A 6,254-nucleotide genomic window follows, 5' to 3' on the forward strand; every position below is an offset into this window, starting at 1 on the left:
GTAAAACAACAAAAGTTTTGTGAACATCCGAAGGAGTGTGTGGACTTTTGTTGTCCGTCTGCAGCTGAGTTGTGTTATTTTTGGTATAATTTACATAACATAGTTTTCATTCATATTTTAAATCAGCTCTTTTTTCAGTTTTCATACTCATTTTAGTTGTTTTAGTCATTTTGTTTTGTGCTTTTGTCACTTTTAGTAGTTTTTAAATGTAGGGGAGCGCGGGGCACAACGTAACACGGGCTAGTTGTAACACACTTGTTTTAAATACTTCCACACATGCTAGCATGATGAAACTTGGTGTATTTACTAGTTGCCATATCAACACTATATAGAGAAAAACTTTCTTTTTTTTTGGAAGATATCCATAGACATTTATTAAACCATAGCAAAAGTAAATTTCTTACTTAAAGGTATAGCGGAGGATCTTTCCAAATTTTAGATAAGACCCGCCCTCTCCACTTTTTGAAAAGTTTGATTGATTCACCAGAATGATTGACAATTAGGAGGACCAATAGTATAGGTTACCCACCAGGAAGTAAAACATCCTCCGCTATACCTTTAAGTTAATTTTTCATCTCTATTTTTTGTTTTTATTTAAAATTAGACAAATCTGATATTATTTTAATCTCCAATATGTTATTTAACAGTTGAGATACGTAGTTCTTTAATGCTTCGCTAACTAGCAGAAGACAGTAGCCGGGTTTAAATCCCAGTTGTGCAGGCGGGGGCATGTTGTCACACTGCTTTACAATGTGCCCCTATTAGAAATATGCTATTATATTATATACTTGTATTAATTCTATTGAGAAAACATGAGAAAAAGGTGAATAAAGACTGAGACTCAATGTTCAGAAATGACTAGTTATTTATTTGTTTTGAACTATGTTGTATAGCTGTGTTTTCCTGTATTCGTAGTTAAAACTCAAAAATTTGTTTATATTTAATTATAAAAAAATTGCATTATTTTATATGAAAAAGTTTATAATTGTATTTTATTAAAAAAATATTTTAGTTTGTCTTGTATATATTTTTTTTATTACATCAGATAACATTTTAAGCTGTTTTACAATTGTTACAATGTGCCCCTCACATGTTACAATGTACCCCACCTATGGGGCATGTTGTCACATTTCACTTCCATTCTTTTGGGGTATATCAAGAAAAAAGTATATACTGTATTAATAAAACAAAACCACATAATTGTACTAGACATGTAGGAAATTAATGTGGGAAAAAATAAATACTCTGAACCATAAGTAGATTTACACAAACTGAGAAAGTCAAAAAGTGTTACTTTGTGCCCCGCTCTCCCCTATCTATATAGCTTTATTTGGGTTTGGTTTGAGTAATGTTAGTACTTCAACTTATAATTGGCATGAAACAATAGTCTTTTCTTCCCATTTGTGAAACGGCTTCTCAAAAAAAAAAAAAAGTGTTCGCACCCACACTGATGAACACATCATGAGAGAAGAAATGTCGTTTGCAAGAGGGAGGCACAATCAATAATTTTATAATAAAATTATTTACAATAAACACTGCAATGTACCATATAATTGTCCATTTTGATTCCATGGTGACTTTAAACTTAGTTCTTTTAGTTAGTTTTTTAAATATTTTTAATTAAAAACATTTTTTTATATATATTTTATTTAGTTTCAGCTTTAATTCAATTACCGAAAAGTATTTGTAAAAGTTTTTGTTTTAGTTAACAATCGCAACACTAGTTGGGCGTGATCAGCCTTTTAAGGGTGGAGGAGGAGAGCAGGGTATGAGAGGAGAGCAGGGCACAGCTGTTGACATCGTGAGCATGCGCAGATGTTCATGTGGTTTAATCACGGGGGGTGGGCCATCATCATCATCATCATTGTTGCAGCGCAGGACCGTCCAGGCAGTGCTGGGGGTGGGGGCTGGGGTCACCAGCAGTGCAGGGACAGAAATCAGTAAACAGCATGCAATTACCAATCGACTCAGACAAGGTAAAAAAAAAAAAAAGACAGATGGTCCCTTAACTGAGACCAAGCTCTGTTACGTGAGTGGATTTTTAACTAAAGCTGGATGAGTGAAATTAGTTATTTGTATATTTGCACAGTTTTGCATGGTTTTCGATTGCAGCCTAGGTCCTTGACTGTCTGCATAAAGTCTGCCGAGAAAACCGAGTAGGACTCAATTAGATACGCAATTTGCAGGCTTCAAGCATAATAGGATCCGCGATGGGGCTGAAAGTACTGGATGAGGAAAAATGATCAAAAACGATGAGCTCGCCGGGTGATTTTTAAAATGATTATCCTCTCATAAATCAGCAGAAGACAGTTCATCTTGTCACTTCAAATTAACAAATAAACCATTTGACCCTTCTCTTTATTACAATGAGAGACGAGCAGACACTCATGATCAATATAGTGCAGAACAAGTCACTCATTTGTTTCTGAGGCAGTTTCAGGACATCGGGCGGCTCCGTCATTCACAACCCAGTCACGTCTCCGCTCCGTGGCCCAAGTAAATGCTGCACTGAAATGCGTGGGATGAGGGAGTAGGGGAGATGGATATTTTGTAAGGATGTTTGTGTGTGGTGGAGCAGAGAGCTGATGGGTACTGTGCTCCAGACTGTATCTGGCAGGGGGTGACCTGGCCTCAGCCCGTGTCCTGCCGTGGCATTCGAAACAGACTACCACTGGTCTTTTAAAACAATGCGATGGCTTCACTGCAGGTTGGCTCTGTTTCCATACAAAGAATATTAATGTATTTGGTGCCCCAGCAAGGCATTGTTGCGCGTCGAGGGTTACAAAAGGTCAACTCTGCGGAGGACTAAACGCTCTCTCTACTCTTGGTGTCATCAAATGCTGGCTTGCATTTTGAAATTTGCCAAAAGAGCTCAGAGCATATAACAAACACGACTCGAGTACGAGTTCTTTGGTATTCATATCCTATGAGATGCAAATGCTGATATCAGAAGCATTACGGCTCTAATGCTACATTCCTCCGAGGGATTATTTTAAAACTTTGTCTTTAGCCTTTTGTGCTCGAACAGAAACACTGCGGAAGAAAACTAATTTAGTAAATGTCACACATTTTCAGTGGCATTTTCCATAATAGCCTTACAGAAATAAACAAAGACATTAGGCTGGGCAAATAATGGGGTATACAGGTATTCAAGCTGTGTATGAGAGCCTAACGCTGCCGTCGGGTGCTGCTTTACTGGGCCAGTTGCAGTGGCGCTCCCCTGGCTGTGGATTAGAGGAGCAGACGGGAGCTCTCTGGCCTGCACAACTCATTAGGTCAGAGCTAATCCGGCTTTTGAGGACGGAGACCCTCAGAGTCTGAATGACCCTTTGGAAAGCTGGATGCTGCTGTTCCAGGAACCGCATAAATGGAAGAGAGATAAAAAAATCCCGGACACGAGCTTGGTCGTATCCAACTGCACAGAATGCCTCTCAATTAGTGGTCACTGATATGGTTAATGACTGAGAAAATCTACAGTGTGGAGTATATACACAGTTGGGTCCAAATACCTGAAATTATTGTAATTTGCATTTTTATTATTATAAAAAAAAAATACTAAAAAATGAATCAGAAGTTTAATTGTATTTTTAATGTAATTATTTTTAATTGTTTTACTTCGTTTAAAAACTTTTTATTATTTAATAACTTATTTATTTCAAATGAACCCCTTTGCATTTTAAATATAATTAGATGGATTAACGTTCTGTTCTTTGTCTATTTGTCTAATTCTCAAGTGCTGATCATAACAAAATCAAAAATATACTGTCTGTATTATGTCATGATATATTGAGTAATCAACTGAACACTTAACCCTTTTACAATGTTTTTTGATATTTGATATTTTTGCTTATGCCAGTAACAGAAGGTAAAAAGGTGGGGGCTTGCTTTACCAATTGAACCAATCATATTGATAGAAGGTGACATGAGTTAAGTCATGAGTTAGTCACTTGATCTTATTTGTTGTGTCTGTCTTTATAAAACCTGATGTATTCCATTTGCTCGTGGGATTCTCTCAGAAATTTGTCTGAGATCCTCTGGCCGTGCTTCTTCTTGGGGGAGATTCTCTGAGAACTGCTCGGAAACTCTCCCGGCCGTGATTTAAAGGACATTTGCTGAAGTCTATCTGTTTATTATTGCTGCGCAGCAAGTTAGTTAGGGGAACAAGTTAGAGTATAGGATTAGACCACTCAGCCGACGTCGACTTGTAGACGCGCTAGGGTATAGGGTTAGACTAGGCCGACGTCGATGTGTAGACGCGCTAGGGTATAGGGTTAGACTCAGCCGACGTCGATGTGTAGACGCTGGAGTATAAATATTATAGGAAACTAACGTCGACTGTAGACGTTCGGGGACGTCGATTGTAGACGAGACCCAGGTAGACTTAGGTCAGGTGCGAAATAGAGAAAAATCTACCACAATATATAGGCCCAACTCCTATCACTCTAATTGAGTTGATTATCTGAACGTGCTCCTCCCGAACTTTGCTGATAAAACATCATTTAATGACAGCAGCATTCGAGCTGCAGTACATGAACGAGTTTATGTAAAACCAAATTTTGATCATTTGATTAGTGATCTAGAAATACTGTAGAATCCTAAATAGTTCTGTTTTATTTTACATCATTTTCTTTTCTTTTTTTAAATCCTATGGAAGCCCATTTCTCCCCAAAGGTAATTGACTTTTTATTTCTCATAAATGTGATTTAATATCTCACATTAGGATTTTAATTGCTCATTTGTTATTTTATCTTACAATTACCTTTTTTTGTCTGTTAGGTGGAAGTGGATTTGCATAGTTTATTGTCTGGTTAAAATGAAAAGAAAAACCCTACATTTTCTATATTTTCTTAGATATTTGGACCCCACTGTGTATGGCAGTGAATTATAAAAATAATTTTCATTTTACACAATATTTACAAAAAATTCTATAAAATACATCTGAATACAGTAAGTTTGCAAACTGAGACTTTCGACCGGAAGAATCAGTATGGCCAATATAACTCAATGCTGTACATCAATGTCAGAGAAGAGAAACATACCATATGACAGTACTTTGACTAATTTATTCAATTTAGGCCAAAAGTATATGAAAATATTCAGTAAGATGTTTTTTTTGTTTTGTTTTTTTGTCTTGGAGCTAGTTCAATTTGCAACCCTAACTTCCTCTTATGCAAAACGACTTTTCAGACACAACTCAATTCTCTCGCGCACTCGGTGAGGTTCTCAAAAGTATTTACCTGTGAAATGCAACTAATTTGTACCTTTGAGGTTTGACAGCCTATGTGTGTGTGTGTGTGTGTGTGTGTGTGCCTGTTTGTTTGGTTTTTTGCTTTTATGCTCCCTGTCAGCCACTCTCATGTTTGACAGTGGAGAAAATAACCTAATTACCATGCATGCAGATCATTTAAGCTGCTGCTCCCCATGGGACGCCTGCATGCATGAGTTGGTGGAGGTTCCTACTACAAAGGTGTGTGGTAATGAAGCCAGGGCCGATGCATGCAGAGAGACGAGGCTGTGGTACTTATGCTAATCATCAGCAAGCCTTGTCTGCAGGTAAGACCTTTAGGCCTTTGGAGACACTGGTCTCCCAATAGGGAAGGTCTCAGAGTGACATACTGTATATACAGAGCAGTTTCTGTCTGCGCTTGCTTCAGGATAGGCTAGCTTACGCAACATAAAGTTTGACTGTGGCATATATGCTGTAACATTTAATGGCGCAAATGCCATATTGCTCATGAGTGAACTGAAGGTGTCATGTGTCATTGCCTGGCAGTGTGTAAGTAATACCCGTGGTGTTTAGATTTACATTTATTCATTTAGCAGAAAGCAACTTACAAATGAATGGTATAAAATTTACATGTAACTAATTTATTAAAGATTACATCATAATAACTTTGTGACAATAAACATTAAATGCCTAAGTATAAAGGCAGTTCAGCAATACTGTCAGGGATAATTTAAGCAACTGACCTTTACATGCTACTGTACTAATGTCATCTAAAGCAGCAATGGGATTGGCTGGCTGTATATAGTTAAACCCTCTGGATATTTGCCATATATATATTAAATAACTCTTATGCTCACCAAGACTGCATTTATTTCATAAAAAAAAAAAAACTCTACAGTAAAAACAGTAATATCGTGATTCTATTTTAAAATATTTTAAAATGCAAATGAATCCTGTTATGGCAAAGCTGAATGTTTAGCAGCCATTAGTTCAATTTTCAGTGTCACTTGTTCCTTCAAAAATCACA

Source organism: Leuciscus leuciscus (assembly GCF_965113295.1).
Source record: "Leuciscus leuciscus genome assembly, chromosome: 16".
Classification (NCBI taxonomy): domain Eukaryota; kingdom Metazoa; phylum Chordata; class Actinopteri; order Cypriniformes; family Leuciscidae; genus Leuciscus; species Leuciscus leuciscus.